This window comes from Miscanthus floridulus, chromosome 6 (genome assembly GCF_019320115.1).
Source record: "Miscanthus floridulus cultivar M001 chromosome 6, ASM1932011v1, whole genome shotgun sequence".
In the NCBI taxonomy this organism is placed as follows: Eukaryota; Viridiplantae; Streptophyta; class Magnoliopsida; order Poales; family Poaceae; genus Miscanthus; species Miscanthus floridulus.
Window position 1 is genome coordinate 101,341,207 of NC_089585.1, and position 22,588 is coordinate 101,363,794.

The following is a 22,588-nucleotide window of genomic DNA, read 5'->3' on the forward strand; positions in this document are numbered from 1 at the left end:
ACGATGATTCATCGCTGCTACACCAGTCCCCACAACAGCAGATCCGATCTTGAAACCACCTCCGAGGTCGCCTTCACCAACAACACACCGCCAGCCGGGTGTTCCCCGTCAATGCCGACCAGATAACGCCATACACCGCCGACCAGACGCTCCGTCCAAAGCTAAGTCACGCTTTAATATTTTTCTAAATATTCTCCAATCTCCGTATATCGCCATAATGTTTCTCCGAATTGTTTTCTCCATATTTGCTCTCCAAACGATTTTACGAACCCCTAAATAGTCCTGTTGATGCTTGGACGCCTCCAGAGATGGCCCTATCTCTGGCTCCTCCCTACACGTGCTACAGGCTCCGCGCTCTGCGTTATGGGTGGTCGGCAGTGGCTCCTTGGTCACGCCTGTTCCTCCTACACGTGCATGGGCTCCGCGCTCGATGTTATGGACTATGGGCTAGCTAGGGCTAGAGACTCAGCTACACACTAACTGGCAGGGCGGTTTATATTAAACATAAATATATTTTCACGCCAACTGATCGCCGAACTGCATACGTCGTTTCATCACCATTGCTGATTTTTCTCCAGAGTTTATTTATTTGTACAATATGTACTACCCATTCTACATGTTTGTATTGTAGGATCATCATCCAGGTGATCGGACCACCTGGTGCTCGGACTTCTCTGTCGACAACTGGTCAGACCGCTTGGTTCATGGACTCCATCGCCGACCAGTTGATCGAACTATTCGCCGGTCGCTTCTACTCAATGCTCACTTCGTCGCCGACCAGTTGACCAGACTATTCACCGCTCGTGCTTCATCGCCAGCTACGCCGATTACTCCTCGGCGCATGGATACTTCGTGCTCAAGGACTAAGTGGGCACACTTCACCGCACGGACGTCGTCAGCTATGTCGGTGCTCGGACCTCGCCGCCTACGCTGGGGACTCCTCAGTGCTCAAACCTCGCCGCCTACACCAAGGACTCCTCGGTGATCGGACATCACCAGCTTCATCGGGGACTCCTCGGTGCTCGGACATCGCCACCTACGCCAGGGACTCCTCGGTGCTCGGTCATCGCCAGTGACGCTGGGGACTCCTCGCTCCTAGGCGCTCGGACATCGCCGCCTACGCCGGGGACTCCTCGATGCACGGTCATCGCCGGCGACGCCGGGGACTCCTTGTTCCTCGGTGCTCGGACATCGCCGCCTACGCCGGGGACTCCTCGGTGTTCGGTCATTGCCAGCGACGCCAGGGACTCCTCGCTCCTCGGTGCTTGGACATCGCCACCTACACTGGGGACTCTTCACTCCTCGGTGCTTGGTCATCGCCAGCAATGCCGGGGACTCATCGCTCCTCGGTGCTCGGACATCGCCGCCTATGCCAGGAATTCCTCGCTCCTCGGTGCTCGGTCAACACCAGCAACGCCATTGACTCCTCACTCCTCGGTGCTCGGTCATCGCCAGCGACGCTGGGGACTCCTCGCTCCTCAGTGCTCGGACATCGCCAGCGACACCGGGGACACCTCGCTCCTCGGCGCTCGGTCATCGCCAACGACGCCAGGGACTCCTCGCTCCTCGGTGCTCGGTCATCGCTAGCGACGCCAGGGATTCCTCGCTCCTCGGTGCTCGGTCATCATCAGCGACGCCGGGGACTCCTCGCTCCTTGGCGCTCGATCATCACCAGCGACACCGGGAACTCCTCGGTACTCGGATCTTGCTATGTCTCGTCGGTGTGCTATCAAGCTGCTCCATGCTGTTTAGATCAGGGTGCTGATCTTGGGCAGCACGTCTAGGGTCTTGATACGCGCATGTCAGACGACGTTGGTAAGCTTTTAGACTTCTTTTTCTTTGACCCTGCTACAAGATTCATTCCTCATCTTCTAGCAGGCTCAGGGACTAAGTGGGCACACTTCACCTTGCGGTGAATGTGCTTGTTCTCATCTCATGGCTACGCCCGAGGACTGGCTACCTGCTCAGCTGGTCTTCTACTTTCTAACCCTGGCACCACATGACTACGTCTCCTACTATTAGGCTTGGGGACTAGCTGTGGGGGTATGGCCCCTGGATACCCATGGTAGACCACATGGGCTGCGCCCCCAGGGGTTGCCTAGCCCATGAGATCAAGGTGTGCACGGCGCTGCTCGGCGTGCACCGCAAGACATTGTATAGTACCAAATAGGCTACTTTACTTGTAACCCTGTCCCTCCGGACTATATAAGGAGAGGCAGGGGTCCCCTAGCGGAGAAGATACATAGAAGATATAGCTAGATCTATCTACTACATCTCAATACAATACACCAAAGACACAGGACATAGGGTATTGCGTCGATCAGACGGCCCGAACCTGTCTAAATCACTGTCTCTGTGCCTTGTGTCACCATCTGGTTCCTGATTACGCGCATCCCCACCGATAAATCTACCATCGCGGGATACCCCTCGGTGGACTACCGACAATATTTTGTCGACATTCTACTAATGAGTGTAGAGTTTTCTAGCAACACATACAGAGGGCTATTCAGCAAGGGAGGCTCAAATTCGATACACCTCGAAAGATGAAAGTTGATGATAATCCTTTCCCAAGAGATCAGAACATGGTAGATGCTAGGCTACTCAAAGGGAAAACTAAAGTCCTGACATCAACTAGAGCAAAAGAAACTGGAACAGTCGATCCCAAGATGCAAATATCAGCTGATGAATATAGAAAGATTAGAAGGCGTCGTGACCGACAAAAGTGCCGATATGAGTAAGGAGAGACGTCAAGGGATGGGGCGATAAGGCCATGTGTTACATCTCAAGTTTTGTTGAATAAATGGCAATGGCAGAAGGAAAAGGATTATTAGCGTTGGTTAGAAGAGCAGGAATACCAGCGTCAACGAGAAGAGGAGAGGTATGAAAGAAAGCAAGCTGAATCACATTGGAATTGTCCTTTCTTCAGACATTGTTGGAATGAAGGTTTGAAATTGTCTACTAGAAATAACTGCCCAGAATGCAGCGAACAATATTGGGAGTTTAGGCAATCTCAAGCCAACTGCCGGTCTATCCATGCTCGAGATGAGTATCATCATAATAATATGGATTGACGCTTAAAAAATAAAAGTGTTCATGATCGGCTAGGAAAGCAAGTTGTTGATCAAAACTAGGCTGATTATGAAGAACAAGATAGTAGACAAGAATACGTTTGGCAGGAAGGGCAATGGTGTCCAGGAGGTTTGACAAGAAGCCAGAAAAGAAAAGTGCAACACCTAAGGAATAGAGAGCTAGAATAGGCTCAGACATCTGGTAGACCTCAAGTGTGGCGTGCTAAACAAACAACCGGTAGGGGTCAATCATCGGCTAATATTCAAATGACTTTTCTATTACCATTAGAATTTAAAGCTCTAGCAGACCAAGAAATCTATTCAGATTTTGATGAATTAGAGTATGAAGAGATAGTTGCCAAGTTAACAGTGATACAACAGGCTATATTCAATGAGCCAGTCAAACATCGGCACTTAAAGGCTTTATATGTAAAAGGTTTTGTTGACGGAAAGCCGATGAGCAAGATGTTGGTGGATGGAGGTGCTTCTGTTAATCTTATGCCTTATACCCCTTTTCATGAACTTGGCAAGGGGCCAGGAGATTTGATTGAAACTGATATGATGCTTAAGGATTTCGGAAGTAATGCATCTAAGACCAGGGGCAATGAACGTCGAATTGACAATTGAAAGTAAGACTTTGCTCACCACATTCTTCATCATTGATGGAAAAGGGTCATACAGTTTACTCCTTAGTCATGATTGGATTCATGCAAACTGTTGTGTGCCATCAACCATGCATCAATGTTTGATTTAGTGGCATGGAGATGATGTTGAGCTGGTTCACGTAGATGAATCTGTGAGTATCGCAACAGCCGATCCAGTGTATTGGGAGCTAGAAGACTTTGAGTGTTTTTTTGGCAAACTATGGGAAGGAGGCTTCATTAAGATCAGTGATAAAAGCCAACAACCGATCCAAGTAATCAGCACTGAGAGTATGTTTTGATGGATAATCATGGCTTCACGTTGACTGGTGGATTAAGGGAGATAAACATTGGTCCTAGAGATAGGCCTAGGCCAACGTACGTAAGCGCTAAGTCAAATCCTGGGTACGAGCCAGAGTTGATAGATTTATTAAAGTAAATTTAAAGATTGTTTTTCTTGATGAGATGCCAGGCCTAGATCGGTCAGTTGTTTAAACTTTGGTCTGAAGAGTTCTGGTGCAACATGTCAAGAAACGATCGATGGAAAATGTTTGAAGGAATATTATCCTAGCATTTGAATCAACACTTGACAGCCGATTTGTCTAGTCATCGGCTCTAATAGCCGGTACCAGAAGGGTATCGCCTCTAGTTCAAAATTAACCAAAAAGGGGAAAAAGCCGATACAAGATGTATCGCCTATAGAGCAAAAAAAATAAACACAGAAACAACCACGACGAATACAAAGGCATTGCAGAAAGCACACTGAGATACAATCATAGAAAGATGGAAGATTTCATTCATTGATCAATTGTCCCTAGATACAAACTAATCGAAGACATTATTTATCACATCCTGAGTGGATGTGAGGGCCACGATGGCCTCCGCTGCATCAACGAACTCCGTGATCAAGTCCTCGTGCTCCTCAGGGCCGTCGCCCATCGAGAAGCGGTCTCCATAGTGTGGAGCTCGTACCTGGTCTGGCCCTACGCCACGGCCAGTGCCACCGACACGCCATGATGGACGCCATGAAGAGCGATTTCTAGGACATAGGCCGGGATGTCGTGGAGGCGGGCGTTGATGAGGGGGCCCTGAGCGTTGACGGCATTTGTAGCTATGTTCACCGCCAGTTGGAGGGACTCCAACTGCACTGTTAGGGCTGGCAATCACAAAAACAAGAGAGCTATCAAGATAAAGACAGTGGAAATCAGAGTAAAGGTGTTCCTGGAATCTATCTTACCAGCCACCATGGCGTCAGATTTGGCCAGCAGCGCTCAAGCAACGCTGGCCTCTTCCTCGGTGGCGTGAAGGGCTGCTTGAGAGACCCCAAGGTGGATCTCAAGCTGGCCGTTTTCCTGAGTCACCTCAGAATAATGGTCCTAGGTCGCCCTCCACTCTCGCAGGAAACACCGGTGTTGTCACCATTGTAAGAATCAGAGGAGTCCGACGACGGGTCCGGCGTAGAGGATGCAGCATCGGAGGGCTCGCCGGCCCTAGGAAGAGGACAAAGGTTGTCATTCAAGATGAACCTATAAACAAGTTAGAAGAGTTCATCGTCATGAGCAGAAGATATCGATCTCACCTCATGCGTCGAAGGCGCTGGCTCACTGGAATATCCTCCTCCGAGATCTCCTCAGCCACGCATTTACCTCGGTTGTCTTCGCCGGCCATGAAGTTTGGTTGGATCTACAAGAAGGGGGAAGGAAGCCGCTATAGAGTTTGTGAGGGTGGAGAAGTGTAGAGGAATAGGAGCGGTTGCGAGTGTAGATGTGTTCGAAGCCAGGAGCCCTCGGTCGGTATTTGAAGCCATGAAGCAAGGTGGTGGACATCTCGGGATGTGCAAAAGGCAACCACAATTAATAGAAGGTGAAGCGCCACCTCACTAATACCAAAGAGAATGCCGCGTTGGTGGCTGAGAACAGAAGATTGAGGGGTTTTTCTTAATAAAGGTCAGTGATTTCAGACTTAATCGGATTAAAGTTAGAAGTCTAAAATCAGCTATTTTCAAATCAGGCTCTTTATCCGAAATAAGAAATACAATGAGGCGATAGAAAATATGGTTATCATTGATTCTATGCAACATACATGTTGATATATAGGTTACAAGTTTAGAATATCCTGGATGGCTTTCAATGCCTCTAGCCGGATAGCATCTACTTCTGTGATTTGTTGCTTGTCTTCTTCGGCTGATCTAGGGATATCCTCAAGACTGCTGTAGATGGCCCTACCTTGTCTAACCTTGGTCAGCAGTTCCCATTTCTTCTGTTTGATGGCATTGGGTATTTGGGCCAGATTGGACTTGTGGCGATCAATGGCAGCCCTCACATTTTCTAGTTCCTTCTCAAGTTCTCCACGCTTGGCTTCGAGTTGGGTCAACTCTGGATCGATCCTGAGAGAGGAGTTCTTCAAATCATCGATCAGCTGCGTCAGCTCTTTGGCCTCTTGTCTAGTTGGAGTTCTTCCTAGCCAATAAAGCTTTACGGTTGGATAGGTTCCTCTAAGCCTTTTTCACCTTTGGGGCTTGATCTTGAATGATAAATAAAGGTGATAAGACATTGATAAGATCTAGGAGATGAAATATCCTTAATGGCCAAGAAGACTCTTTGCATTGAATCTACATCTTAGACCAAATCGGCTATGTTCCTCTCAAGCATTGGCAATATATCCCTTAGCCAATTTCTGGTCTCTTCTGATAGAGCTTCTTTAGAAGAGATGGCTGATGAGCTGATTTCATCTTCATCAAAGTACTCTTCAAGGTTGAAAGAGTAGCTCGAAGCTAGAAGAATAAGTGCCCGTATATAAGAAAATCTTGATTAGGAGGACTGAATAGTCTATAATAAAATAAACAGTGAAGTGGATACATTACCTTTTCTATGGTGGTCTCTATCTAGGAAGAAGGAGCAGCTGATGATGCACCCATGATATCTGGTTGAATTGGCTCTAAACTTTTAGCATTGATATTTGCAAAGATCAAGGAAGATCTTTAGCTCAGATTTGGTGTAGAAAGATAGGCCAAGCATATAACTTTCTTACCATCAATTGTCTGCTGGACTATGGATTCAATAGTCTGGATGACAGCGCCAGCAGGATCACTGTCAATAGGTGGACTATCAGACTCTTGCTCTTGCATGAATATTTCCTCAGGGAGTGTCTGACATGGCAGACAATCAGGAAAAGGGTGAAAACTAAATAAAAATCAAGAATTTTAAGAAAAATGCCTTGGCAACATTAGGGGGTGAAATGGAAGGACTTGCATCTTCTGCTACCTTGGAAGCATCGGTTGTTTCAACCGAAATCGGCTCCTTTTAAGGATCGGCCGGTGAACGATCAGTTGATACTGACTTGAATGCCTAGGACAACAGTTCCACACCTAGAGTGGGTTGAGACACAATGGTTGATAATTGTGAAGAAAGGAACAGGATTAGAAGTTGAATATCACGTTGAGATGAGGGGTAATTGTTTTACCTAGGCAGCTGATGGTCTCGTTCTGCGAAGTCTTTTCCCAGTAACAATTTTCTAGGTTGTCTTGGTTGTCTTACGTTTTGAGGATTAATACGTTATGATTGTAGGGGCAGCTTGAGTTTTCATCAGTTTCTTCAGTGTGGGTGCAGTTGATCCTATCCTTGAGACTAGACATGGTGGTTGATAATCTATAGAATGCCCCTTCCTATCCAATCTTGGGGGTTCGAATTCAGCATCCTAAAAAGGTCTGTTAGAACAGTTGGCAGGAGAACTCCATCGAATAATTTTCTAAAAAGGATGGTAAGTTACCTCACTGTCAGAAGCAAATTCTCCATTCAGAGCTATGCATCTAGGATGGGCCATCCCACAGAAGAGATGGGAGTGTCATTCTTGCCACCAGGAGTCAAAAAGGTTAGAAGAGAAGCCGACTCTTGTCCAGTCATGCAAATAAAGAGAAGGAAGATCTGATCCTAGTTGGAAAACTCTGAAAGCTTCCATTACTTCACTAATGTCCTCTCTTGGCCATAGTATATCCTTAAGAATAGTTGAGGAGGCAGTTGACCAAGACCAAACTGATGAGCTACAAAAGAAGGGTTGTAGAACTCGTAGGTTGGAAGGTTGCCTAGAAGGAAAGAACCTATAGACATTTTGCCATGGCCATGATGAAATTCGGCTGGAAGAACACAGGGCTTGATGAAGGAGTTAAAGATTACAACCACCATTTCGTCTGAACAACCTGATTCAAATCAAAATTTGAATGGGAAGATCAACTCATTGTTCTCATCCTCATCATAGGGTAGTCAAGTTAGGATATCTGCATCAAACCCTCTATAAAACTTTTTAAAAAGATGGCACAACATCGACGGCAATTGTTATGGCCGATGCAGCTTCACCATAGCTCATGCACTGACGGGTTCCTCCTTCTTCGTTTCTATATTCCTCATCAAAGTTAGAAGAAGGAAAGCTCAGGTTCCCAAGATCAGGCCTTACAGTCTTGTTCAGTATACAGGTTTAGCCATAGCTGTATCAACCATCAAGGACCACTAATAGTATGCACTGGTTCATTCTTCAGTAATTAGGCATCTACCTGATGCATCAGATGATAAGCAGCTCCTAACAGATACTTTCTAAGAGGAATATCCTTGCCCACTGCCAGATGCTCTGCCATAAGTTTAGGGTGTGACAAAAAACTGAAGGCATTTAGGGTGTTGGACCAGAAATAAGATGTAGAAATCAGGACTGAATCATTCCTCTCCATCCTAGATAACGAGAGTGTCAAGCATTGATTCAAATCATAAAGCTCCCAATCTCCAGCCTTTTTCTTAGATACCCTATGAAACCAGTCTCTCCATCCCCTAGGCATTTTGGGCCAGTTTCTGAAGGGAGTTTTGGTGTTTCAGGAGGACAAATCCACTACAGATTGTTTGAAGGGGATTTGGTTGGTTTCTTGACGGATAAAATTAGATGGATCAGGGTCACCCATAGGCCCAAGAAAATAGACATTGGGGGCAACAGCCGATAGAATCAAGATTTCATTCCTTATTTCCTAGAAATCAGATAAAATAAATTTGAGAGGAAAGGGAAATGTAGGATAGCGGCCGATACTTAGAAAGCAGGAACTTGGAAGCATACCTCAGGGATGTGGTCGTTGGTCGCTATTGCAGCCAAAATAGATTTGAGTCTAAGGAAGATCGCTTGAGTAAAAGCTTAATAGGGTAGAGAATTTACTAGGGTTGAGTCTTTGGCAATGGCGGCGTCGGCTGTTAAGATTTGCTCAAGAAAGAAGGGGAAAGCAAATGGGCCGAGTGAGTTGGAAAAGATATTGTTGGATAGTATATAAGACTCGGACCGAGAAATCAGGAGTCACGTGTATATCTCGGAATAAAACGGTTGCGACATGGTAAACAGGTGAATAGGAATTTTGGAATAAAATTATTTTTATCCCAAAATTGGGGGCATGTGTTTACACCAAAATTTGGGAAGAAGAACACGAGAACTCAAAGCTTCCAAGATTGTGTCAATCAAGGAATCGATTGAATAAGGATCGATATCTGTTGATTTAGATACGGCACTGGAATTGGCTTTCTACGAACGACATCAGCAGATAACGACAATGTGCTAAGGTTGGCGTCGGGGAATACATGTCGGACTCTACAAAAAGAGAAAGATTAGGGTCCAAGTTATCTTAAGTTAGGAATGTTTTCTTTTATACCAAAGATTGTAAGGAGTCGTACTTGAGTAGGATTCATGCTTAGGCTTCAGGTATAAATATTGGACCCCGGCTATTGTAAAAGGACATCCAATCAATCAATACAAATTACCTTTTTTGGCTCTGTGCCAACCCTTTGGAGTAGGAGTAGTGTAGATCTCGGCGAGTTCTTCAACAAGCAGGGCTGCATCGGTCCTGGCCGACCTCCGGCTTGTATGTAAGTAGAATCGTGGCTTATACTTTGGTTTATAAGGCTGCATCGGTTAAGTTCGATCTCCACTGCGAGCTCTAGTATAAGCTAGTTATCGATCTTCATCTAGTTCAAGTACGGCTGCATCGGTTAAGTTCCACCTCCACTGCTCGAATTAGATTAAGGTCAAGTTATCGGCTCTACCTAAGGGTGGCGTCCTTCGGGTAGATTCATTAAGTTACCGATATTGCTGATGTTTTCACTATCAATAGTTTTTTCAACAACATCAACCTGCCCGATCAGGATCGAATTAGATTGGCCTCATATCCTTTTAGTCCGTCGTTTGCTTTGTGACAATACGACATTTCTTACTTTGAGCGACGGGTTATGTTTTATTGGTTGTTCTATCTCGATCTTGATCGCGCATAGTACGCGGTTAAGGCACGTATGATCTTGAAGAGGTCTACTGGCTAGTTAAAGCTAGCCTATAGTTCGCTATTATGGCTGCAATGATCCGGTCGATCCCCACTGATGGCACTTTAGATTGGAGGATGCTAGTTGGTAGATTTATTCCCGATCAGGCATGACCTTAGCTATTTGCTATGTCTACATCAGCTAAATAGCCAATCGCCTGCACTTTAATGCTCATAGTATGTCTTCATGATCCTATTAGATATGAGTAGATCTGTTTTCTTTAAAGATTTAATCTGTTATCTTTATTATGGCTGCTATCGATCCAATCAAACCCCACTGTTAAAGATGATAGCTTAGGTTTGAGGAGTTGATAGGTCTGCTCGTATTGAATAGACGATTGTTCACATGTTGTGACCCTTTTTCTATCGGAATCTGAATCTTTTAGCCGATTCGCCTGCGCCTTCACAGATATAGCATGTCTTTCAGAAACCTAGTCAAGGTATGGATGGTTTTGTGAATTCTTTGGCTTTAGTTTGTCGTTATCATCATAGCTACATCGATCTGGTCGAACCTCACTGTTGATGATAGCGGATTAGATTCGGAGCATTCAGTAGAACTGTTCGTACTAGACAGTCGATTTGTTTTCATGTTATATCCTTTCTCATCAGACTCATCGACTCAATGCTTCATACTGGTTATATTTTGTCTAGCTAATGATTTTACTTATATCTATGTTTTTCCCGTCTGGCTGTTGGCCCACTGGATCACCGGTGTTGCCGACCACTCACCAGTGCTGCCGACCACGACTAACGTTGTTTGACCACACACTATGACAAGAGGGAGGACAACGATAGTTCATGATCGGCATCACTAGTGCGTGCTCGGCAACATTAGTGAGTGGTTAGACGTCTCCTTGTTGAAGATCTAGTGGGCTAACACTAGCTGCTCCCGAAGCGGTACACTTAGAACTATCTGGGTAAGTCCGGCATGTTCCACCTTAAATTACTAATAAACTTTCTCTCCTTGTCAATTGCAGGTCAAATTGACTGGCATGTCCTCGGGAGGAATTCACAGGGTCGACTGGTCCTGCGTTAAAGCCAAGCGGATCTCCAGCCTTGCTCCGTCAAGTAGATCCTTCCGGCTTGCTGTGTGCTCGGCGCATCGACACATTTTTTCACCGACACATGTGATGTTGAATATATACATGCATATGCTTGTGACAATGTGTGACCAATGCAAGAGATGGTTGTGAGGTCAAAAAACACCTTACACACATCTAGGATGGTAAATGTACCAATGTTTGTATTCATGACATATACCAATTTTGCTTCTAAGTGTTGGTTTACTTTGAAATGCCTTTTACATGATGCTAGTTTGACCAAAGTTGAACAGTAGCTTAGAGTGTTTGTATGGCAGTGCACTTGTAGTTCTTGACATGGAGAACAAACTTTATTTAAGGGTCATGAGCTAATTCAAATGGTATGAAATTTGTACAGTAGACTATTGGGGTTATATGTAACCTACTGTAATTTTCTTAGAATTTATTGAGCACTGGAAATATTTATCCTCTAAATCACCTTATTATATAAGGAAAATTAATAAATGAATATAAATAAATTATTTGGGCTTAACCAAAATGTTTTCTAGGGTGTTTGTAATGCATATGATCTGTTGATGTTAGTAGTGACGCTCAGAAATAATTGGTTATAGGCAACTAGTTAGTTATGGCTCTATAATTCAATTGGATGACTGCATGTATAGCTTCTGTTGTCATGGTGTTTTCATAATGAAGATGAAGTTTTCTTTGAATCTTGTTAATAACAAAGTTGTACATAACTTACTCATATTGCTTGTACTAAAATTTCATGGTCATAGGTCCAATGGTTTAAGAGTTATAGATGTTAGAAGTCTGCTATCAGATTTATTTGTCCTCTGGATAGATCTAAAAGATTGAATTGTTTGACCTTGATAGCTATAGAAGCACCTTAAGATGATTAAAAGAAGGTTGTAGGCAATTTCATAAGCTTTCCAGAAAGTCCACAACCATATTGTTTGGATGTGTATAACTCTAGTTATGGTCAAAACAAGTAGCTGATGTCTTGCAGCCCAGAAAATGCTAAATAGGTGTTTGTTTAATTACTAGAGAGGAGATATGCACCTACTCAGTAAAAGAAAGTTAATCTTGTTATCACCCTAATACCTTGTTGTTAAGGACATTTATGTTTATGCATCATATCATATCATCCATATCATTACCGTGCATTCTTGTATCTTATTTTGCGCTCATGCATATAGGATCGGCCAGAAGGAATCACACTCTTGGAGTTTGAGGCAGAGGAGGAGGACAAGTCAGGAGGCACCACAGCAGGTAGCACCTGAAATTGAGGAGCAGACTCCTAAGGAATTACCATAGTGCCCCGATCACAGGCCTATCCTCCTTTCTAAAAGGCAAGCCCCGGAGCATTCTAAGCCTCCTATGTTTTTATAAATATCACTTGAGTCCTTTCTGTTAGATGGATTAGGTTATAAGAGTTGGATGGAAACACTTGATGCATAGAACTACCTTGTCTAGAAATATACCTTGAACCCTATGTAGGTCCAGGATCGAACATATGCTTGGCCATGCTTAGACTGGTAGAAATCGGGTGATTTCCTATCACCTGCGAGATATAGGTGGATACCGGGTCACGGTTGGCTATATCTACTATTGTGGAAAATAACCATAGGGGTGTTATTAAGTGGAGACCGGGTGGGAACTTATATGCAATGGTGTTGGCTTAGCTATGTTGGTCCTGTCTGTGTCGATTAAGGATCAGTACTGTTGTTGGCGCTTCTATCGAGATTGAACGCATGCCTCTCAGCTTAGCTAGGCCGGATAACTCGTTCCAACCATGAAGCTGAGTAGCTCAACTCAGGCCAGGCCTCGTTCTATTAGAGTGCGCACTCTGGATGGTACTAAGGATGTGCGGGGAGCCAGACGTGAGCCCAAGGGCAGGCTGGGCCTGAACGTCCTGACAGCTAGTTGTCCCTGGTTGTGCAGCGCTGATCGAACCCAGCGAAATATGGACCTGAGTTGTACCAAAGGTGACTCGACGCGACCCCGACGGGGGAAGTGTGGGTTTGTGTGAGGAATAATTGTCTAGCTGGTTGCAACCTGATTCGAATAGTCAGTCTCTTCCGGATAGTGAGAAACTCGACTAGTCCCAACATCGTAGTAATTGGACTATGGAATTTAATGGTTATATTGGACATGGGGATGCTACACCGGCTATGGTTATTATTGTGATGCTATATAATGATATATCACATGTTTAGCATAGGTTAGTTGTTAATCTAGAGATGAATAGCTATAATTAACTTGATACCCGAATTATAAAATGTATAGTTGAACTAGTGGCTTTTTATGCAAAATATTGTCAAGCTAGCTCCACTTATAAAGCCTTGCATGATCCTTGGAGTCATATTATTTTTGGTTTATGATGGGTAAGTCTAGCTGAGTACCTTCTTGTACTCAAGGTTTACTTCCCCACTTGTTGCAGATAATATAGTCTATCATGGATATTGTAAGAACTGCTTCTGTCCCACCATGGACGAGGAGTAGGCCATGGGCAAGGCGCTTCTATATATCTAATCTATGATGCTTTTGTGGGATGTGATCATAAACTGGCAAGTATTTGAACAATGGTGTGAGATGTTAGTTTCAAAACTACCTTTGCTTCCGCTACTACTACTACTTCATTTGAACTTGGTTTGTAATAACTTTAATTGTACTCCGATGTATGGTGAGGTATTTGTGAACTTTATGTAATATGTGGCATGTATGTTGAATCATATACGATCTTGATTGTATGTTGGCGATGAATCGAGACCCTTCATGGTACTCGACGAACTACTAGGGTTTATATGGGATCAAGTATGACAGTGCGATCAGTTTCGGTGGTTGCCATTTTACTTGTGCTCTTATAAATTGGTCGGTTCTATCACAAACTGGTCCCCGTCGATAGGAGTGGAATGGGTTGGTCTTATTTGTGCTTGGGGTGCAAACAGGGCATGTGTTTTGGGGTACCTAGCTAGGGATACATTGGTTCATGAATCGCCGTTTCTGTGAGACGGTACTGACTTGGATATGGTCTAGCATCGTAGTAAGAACTGGAATATGAAAGATGGTAAATTAGGTTCTGATTGCTCAACCCTTGCTTGAAAGTAAAACATGTGCTTACCTAGAATGGTTAGCTAATGAAGTAATCATGACTGCTAATTAAACTTGATCTTAAGGACGTACTTCTAGTAATGCTTTTCGCAAACAAAAAGAAAACAACAAACCCATATTGCCTATCATACCCCTTGAAGTCAGGAAACTATTCCCACTAGTCGGGTAAGTCTTACGAGTACATTGTGTACTCAGGGTTTATTTTACCCTATTGTAGGTGCAGCTTAAGGAGTAGCTCTTGTGTGGAGGATTCTTCTGGTGGGCACAGACGGATCCTTGTATCATTTTCGCTAAATGTTTATTTTTATTCCGTTGTTTAATTATCGCACTATGAACTATGATATTGTAATAAATAATTTCCAAGAACTCTTGTTGTATGAAATGGACTAAGTGTTGTAAGCTCATACTCATTGTTGGATTCTAGAGATAAAACATGGATTGATTCGAGTTCTCCCATGGGGTGTCCTCCATGGAACTGTCCGATGTAGCTAACTTTCAGGGTGCTTAGTGTCTAGTGGAATACTAGCGCCTCTGAAAGCATGTTATTTCAGGACGGTTCTGCCACACCCTTCAAATATCTCAAGATGCGTTTGACGGCCTCCTAATGTACTGTGGTAGGAGAGTGAAGAAACTGACAGACTTTATTAACTGAGAAGGAAATATCAAGGTGAGTCAATGTTAGATATTGTAGAGCACCAACTATACTCCTATATCTTGTAGAATCCTCAGGCCCTAGCAAGTGTCCACTTGTAACAGATAGCTTTTCTGACACTGACAGAGGTGTATTAACCTGAATTGCATGAGCTCATATTTACTCTTTTCAACAAATCAGTAGCATACCTCTCTTGTGTGAGAAGAAGTTCTCCATGTGCCTTCTTAACTTCAATGCCTAGGAAGTAATGTAACTCACCAAGATCTTTGATAGCAAAGTCCTTCTCAAGATCACGAAGAAGTGTTCTCACTGCTTCTTGTGAGGAGCTAGCAATAATTATGTCATCAACATATACTAACATATAAATTGTATATCTCCCAGACTTGTAGAAAAATAAAGATGTATCAGCTTTAGATGGAATAAAAATGAGTAGCTGTAGCTTCTGACTCAACCGTGAATACCACGCACGGGGAGCTTGTTTGAGCCCATACAATGCCTTATCAAGCTTGCACAAATAGTGAGGTACCTGCTTATCTACATATCCTGGCGGCTGACGCATAAAGACATCCTCCTCAAGTATACCATGCAAGAAGGCATTATGAACATCTAATTGATGAAGATACCAGCCTTGTGACAATGCTAGAGACAAGACAAGACAAGTTGTAGCAGCCTTAACTACTGGACTAAAAGTATCCTCATAATCAATCCCATGTCTCTTCTTAAACCCTTTAGCAACTAGTCGTGCCTTGTATCTATCTATAGTGCCATCAGCTTTTCTTTTGACCTTGTAAACCCATTTACAATCTATAACATTTTGCCCTTGTCGAGGAGGAACAAGGTTCCACATGTTTGTTTTTCATCAAGGCAGAATACTCATGATCCATAGCATTTTTCTAATGAGGATTAGAGAGTGCATCATGTAGGCTTGTAGGCTCTTTAGAAGCAACAGCTAAATGACCATACCTAACCGTCCCATTAGTGTAGGTCTTAGGATTGTGAATACCATGTTGCAGACGAGTTTGAGGTCGCTCTGGTGGTGGCGACGGTGGAACAAGCAGCTGCTGGCAATGATATAGAGGATCCAGCTCCCCTAGGCGACTGATGACGGCATAGGCATAGGAGATCTAGGCGATGATCCGGGCAGCATAGAAGATCCGCTGCCACCTGCACCCTCTAAGGCCAACACAATCGTTGTCCCCCTAGGCCTCGAAGCGCCACCACCATGTGACGATGAGGGGGCGCCAGGTGGCACTCATGGAGAGACGGCAGGCGGAGCCATGGTGCCAGGTGGATCCAGCACAGGATCCGAAGGCGATCCAAATGAGGAATCCTGCTACCGCACTGCCGCATCATCTGGGGAGTGCATGCCTATTCCCTGATTCAGAGGCAGAGGCTGGAAGACGTGAACCACCACCATTTTGGTCCGGATTTGCAGTGCCAAATAAATCTCCTGGAGGCAAATCTTCCTCCACAGACACATTAGTAGGGTTAGCACATGAAGAATCATAATTTGTTGCATCCCCATGACCATAGGAAGGAAGAAGATGATCAGGAAGAAGGGATATCTCAGAGCAAAGGCGGGCGCTAGCATTGGAATGAAGATTGGCAAAGGGATAGATAGTTTCATCAAAAACAACATCCCTAGAGATGTAAACTCGTCCTGCAGCAATATCAAGACACTTAAATCCTTTGTGCATGTGACTATAACCAAGGAACACACATTGCTTGGATCAATATTGGAGTTTTCTATTATTGTAGGGGCGCAGGTTGGGCTAGCCAAGCACAACCAAACATGCGGAGAGTAGAGTAATCAGGTTGGTGAAACAAACATTCAAGAGGGGTTTGATTGTCTATTACTTTGCTAGGCATACGATTAATGAGAAAGGTAGCAGTGAGGAATGCCTCATCCCAAAACTTAAGAGGCATGGAAGCTTGTGCTAGCAAAGTTAACCCTGTTTCAACTATATGGCGGTGCTTGCGCTCAGCAGAGCCATTTTGTTGATGAGCATATGGACAGGAAACCTAATGAATAATACCAACACGCTGAAAGAAAGTATTAAGTTTTTTATACTCCCCTCCCAATTTGTTTGCACAGCAAGGATTTTCTTATCAAAAAGGCATTCTACCATGTTTTGAAATTCATGGAAACACTTAAACACTTCAGATTTATGTTTCAGCAGATACACCCAAGTAAATTTACTAAAATCATCGATAAAACTGACATAGAAATTGTTTCTGCCAATAGACACGGGAGTTGGCCCCCAAACATCAAAAAAGATTAACTCTAGAGGACTAGAGGATACACTTGATGACTTGGGGTATGGCAATTGATAAATCTTGCCTTGTTGGCAAGCATCACAGATAATCCCTTTATTCGACTCAGGAACAAACGCTAAACGATGCTTTTGGAGGATCTGCTGAACGACGGACGATGATGGATGACCAAGGCGTGCATGCCATCGGGACTCTGAAACCTTGACGGTAGAGTGGACGGCTTTATTTGATGTGGAACTGGACGCCAAGGGATATAGGCCGCCTTCACATCGGCCTTGATGCAGGACCTTCTTTGTGGCCCGATCCTTGATAAGAAAATGGTCAGGATAGAATTCAGGATAGACATGATTGTCAGCGGCAAGACGGTGAACAGATGTTAAGTTTTTATTGGCTTGTGGAACATGCAAAACTTTATCAAGAATAAGATTGCGATCATGGGTATGAAACAAACTACGACCAACATGGCTAATTTTCATACCTGAACCACTAGCCGTGTGCACCTGCTCATTGCCGTGGTACTTATCCCTCACCGTGAGTTTCTCCAACTCACTGGTGATGTGGTCAGTCACCCTGGTGTCGATGTACCAATTGGTATCCACGCTGTACAAGGCTATCGCAATAGAGGCCGACTTGTTCTTCTCCTGGGCGTCGATGAAGGTCGCATCAAAGCGCTTTAAGCAGCGGATGGCAGGATATCCCTCCTTGCCAAAGATCTAGCAGAAGATGCCAGCCTCAAAGTTGGAGCCGTGGCCTCCCGGGCGCCCATGACCACGGCCACCAGGAGCGTTAAAACCCCCGCGACCACAGCCACGGCCACCATTGCCCCCACCACGGCCTCCTCCACGCGAGGCCATGTTTGTAGAAGAGCCCAAGCCAGAGCACGAGCCATGGAGCAGATCCATGCGCTACTCAAAGCTTGTCATCTAGGTGAAGAGTTCCCCTAGGGTAAGGGGCTCAACCCTTGCAGCAATGGCAGACACCAGTGTGTTAAAGTCGATGTCAAGACCTGCCAGTATGTACGAGGCAATCTCCTCATCGTCGAGCTTCTTCCCCGCGGATGCCATCTCATCTGCGAGGGCCTTTGTCCGAGCAAAGTACTCGGCCACCGTTGAGGTCCCTTTCTGGGCCGTAGCAAGCGCCATGTGTGTGTTAATCACGCATGCACGCGACTGGGCAGCGAACATGCCCTCTATCGCAGCCTAGGCTACAGCAGCCGTTGGAGTAGTTGTGGCCACCTGGGACATAATCTCTCATGACAGCGATGAAAGGATGTAGTTAAGCACCTGCTGGTCCTTGGCGAACCAGGTGTCGTACTCCGGGTTGGGGATCTTCTCCGTCGGCTTGTCGGCGGACTTGGCGATCTCCTTTGCTGGCGGCACGAAGGTGGGGCTGATCGTGTACGCCATTTGTGCACCGTGGATCACCGAGAGGACCTGCGCCTTCCACATCTCAAAGTTGTTGCGCCCGAGCTTCTCTGTCGGCGGATAGCCGATTGAGTGAGCAACAGGCTGCGCGGAGGAAGACGCCATCGCGTAGACGGGCATAGAATCGAGTTGCTCTGATTACCATGTGAAGATTAGGGTAACGTGATGCCTTCTCAGGCTCATGGCTTCGTGTTATATAGGCTGGGAACAGCCCCAGCGTGGCGTTACAATCTTAGCATACAAGTAAAGAAATGAACAACAGATTACATCCTTGATCTACTTTCTATACAAGTCACTAGATATGCTAACAGCCTTCAGATATGCTAACAACCTTCATCACCGTAACAACCAATACAACAGATAACACGAAGCGTGAACCGCATAATTTAACACTTATAATTTCTAGTAACCCATATATAGTTTCAAAAGGCATGCATGCATGCATGTCATGATTTCAGCTACCAATTATAGGAGGGGTGGTTTTTAATTGGCGCAATATGATGTTTAAAAGGCATGCATGAATGATGTTTAAAAAGCAGACATGCATGGAACTACAAGGATGCTAAGTGTGGTTAGGGCATTGCATGGCCATCGGATCTCCTAAAGGTCCTCTTAGGGTGTCTTAGAGTACATCTACCAAGGTATATTACATTAAACTACACTAGCCGATCATCTAAGCCGTTGGGGATGGTTTCTAGCTAGCTGAGCTAGTCCTATATTTTATTGGTCTTTAGCGTGAGAATAGCCAACACGAGACTACAGGCCCTGTTTGTTTCCCATAGCAAAATTTTTGCTCTGCACTTTTAGCCAATTTTTTTGGGCAAATGAATCCAAATAGGTAGGCTAAAAGTGAGCAAAAGAGAAGGCTAAAGTTTAGTCCATTTATACCCCAAGAGGTACAAAACTGAGCTAAAAGCATTGGGGGAGCGAAGGATACCTTATTTTGCACTTTTAGCCCATTTTTTTTTTGCCATGGATCCAAACACCCAAGCAAGGACTAAAGTTTAGCAGCAAAAGTTTGACATGGCAAATAGATCCAAACAGGGTTTAAGAGTGGCTAGTGGATGGTTCTCCTTGTGGCATATGGATGAGATACTTGCGCCCTCCTTCAGCCTGTTCAGCTGGGATTATTCCCTCGTAAATGATCGTAAATTTTCAGCCGGAACAGTATTTTTCTCTCACACCAAACCAGCCAGCAGTACTTCTTCACGATCCAGCAACGAACAAGCCCAGCCAAACGAACAGGCTGCTTCTCGCTCCTCTTCATACCAGATGAAGTGTGCGATTGTTGGCCCCTTTGGATGGATTTGGACTTCTGGTATTGGGATTTGGATCGTTGGGACTTGGCAAAACCTCCTCTCATGAATCATGTATCCTATTTCCTATATAAAATTATTAGACATGCAGCTAGCCCTCAAAAAATTATTAGACATGTATACTATCTTTGGTCTATAAATTTGGACAACGCCTGGGGTTGTTGGACAAGGGCAGGGGCCGCAAAGAACCAAATGCAAGCACCCAATAACCGCGCACGACAAGTAAAATCGAACTCTGATGAGGTGCACAAGATCAGCATAAAAGAACTACAGATCATCGACGACAAACATTGCAGAGAACAAAGGTATGATATGATTAATTGTACAAATTTCAGAAGCGACGACATAACGTGACTGATCCATCGATACACAGCATACAGTAATTATAGATCTAGATAAATAAGGTAGCCATACAGCAGCTTGAAATTAATTAAGGGCCAACGTTATGCCTTGTTCGCTTGGCTGATAAGTCATGGCTGAAAGTACTGTTGGCTGATTTATTGTGAAAGAAAAATAATATTCATTGACTGAAAAAGTACAGTTGAACATAGCGACTACTAGTAGTGGTAGTCGTAGTAATAGATCTAAGATAAACAAACTGGTCCATTATTCGATAACCCGTAACACAGCATAGCATAGCATGTAGAAACTCCAACATGAGTGACAACTGACAAGTACTACTAGGGGTACTACCATACGACGACTAGATAGCTACGAAAACAGACACCCAAAGTAGAGCACCTAGAAACACGATCGCATGCAAGATAGAGTACTGGTGACTGGTAATAAGGCTGGACGAAGTGGTTGATGTCGATCCCGACGATCCCTGTAGACATGAAGTCGATCTAAGAGGTACTTGTGGCACTGGCGGTGATCATCTTGTCAATGTCAGACTTGACTGTGTTGTAGGTGTACTCGATCAATGCGAACGTCACCTCCTGGTCCTGGATTCATCACGAATCATCACACGAGAAGACGTTCATCAGCCCCAATTTCATTGCATTATTATGCATCGATCGGTACTACATGATGCATGAAATGAACGACAAAAGATAGGCACTAATGGTAATAATAGGATCTCAACGTACTTTGCTGTCGTCGGCGCCAACAAGGCCGCCGATCGCCTCCTGGACAAGGGGAGGAAGCAGGGAGAGCTCCTGCTTGTCCCTGTCGAGAGGGAGAGGGGCGCTGCAGGCGCTGGAGACCATCTTGCGCACCACATCCAACTTGTCGACGATGAGAAGCGATGATACCCCCCAGTTGGCATGCCCCTCCATGGCTCTGACTTTCACGGACGTAAATGCGAGATGCACAGTCCGGAACAGCTACACACACGTACAACGTACCCCGTCACAGACAGCAGATCGAACAAGAATAATTAAGTGGGTGCGTGGTAAAATCAGAATCAGATCGAACGAACGAAGTAAAAGATTTTCAGCGATGATCGAGTACGCAAAATCGGAAGGAAGGAACCAGCAAAAGGTTTTCACACACACACCAGGTAGAGTGGGCGCCTTTGTTCAGGGACGGAGGCGGCGCATGGCATCAGCCTGGAGGTCCATGCACCTCTCGGCGATCTCCTTGACCTTGTTCTGCACGTGCCCTCTCCTCCTCGGAAAGAACCGGCATAAGAGGAATAACATCAATGAATTTACCAGTCATAGCCTCCTCAGATTGCTTACAGAGAGCAGCATAATACTTGTCAAACTCCTGCAGCAGTGCATCAGATCAGGGAATGAATCAGCATCCTAATTACAAGGGGGGATCAAATCAAATCAAACGAACCCAACCAAATATATAGCATATGCAATAGAACTAGGTAGCTAGTATCAACATACATCATCCTCATCTCCGTAGCTGCGAAAATACTCGATTTCCTTAGAGAGCTCAGCATAAAACTTGTCAATCTTCTGCAGCACATCAAACCAGGGAATGAATCAGCATTATAATTAGAAAGGGGATCAGATCAAATCAAATCAAACGAACCCAACCAAATATATAGCAACAGAGCTAGCTAGCTAGTATCAACATACATCCTGATCTCCTTTGTAGTCGCTGTCCCAAGGGTCGGTAGCCTTCCTGGGCCTCTTGGCGCACGCCAGCATGGTGACCATTGGGCTTGGGTGGTGGTGCCTTGAGAGGTAGAGAAAGAGGAAAGAAAACATGCAACTCGATCGGTGAGACGTACTGCAGAGAGAGTAAATAAAAAAGGTTGACAAAAGACAATAAAATCCACAGAGATCATCGGACCAGACGATCAACATCGGCCTCCCTCCAGCGGTCCAGCGATGACATGCATGCAACAAGAACACGCATGCATGCGGCACAAAATCTACAGCGAAGAACGCAGGAACAAACGAGCAGAACTGACCATCATCGACAAGGTGAAGCCGACTCCACGGATGCCAGCACCCGGTGCCCTGCGCCCCGGGAGACGACGGACACCGCCACGAGCGCTTGGAGCGGCGGTGAGAGGGGCGCGGCAGAAGAGGGACGTCGACATGGCCGCGTTCGGATCGGAGGGGAGGTCGAGTGGAGATAGAGGGTGGGAGGGAGGTGGACGGGAATGGATGTGCGTGGTACTAGTAGCGTATGGGCGTGGTCTTTATATAATCATCGAATCGAATCGAGGCGGAGTCTTCCACTCTTCCCCTCCTCGCTACTTCTTCACCTCTCAGTTCCGCCCTAGCATCGAGATTCTTTTCTGTTCGGCTGTGCTAAAAAGCAAGCA

At 45.1% G+C, this 22,588-nt stretch overlaps 1 non-coding gene and 1 pseudogene across 1 annotated transcript; both read right to left on the reverse strand.

Moving 5' to 3' along the window:
• Positions 1-18,024: 18,024 nt before the first annotated feature.
• Positions 18,025-18,163, reverse strand: LOC136462105 (small nucleolar RNA Z247). Its single transcript, XR_010760625.1, has one exon. It is a non-coding gene; the product is annotated as a small nucleolar RNA Z247 (small nucleolar RNA).
• Positions 18,164-20,615: 2,452 nt separating this feature from the next.
• On the reverse strand, positions 20,616-22,360 carry LOC136458810 (uncharacterized; annotated as a pseudogene).
• Positions 22,361-22,588: the final 228 nt, after the last annotated feature.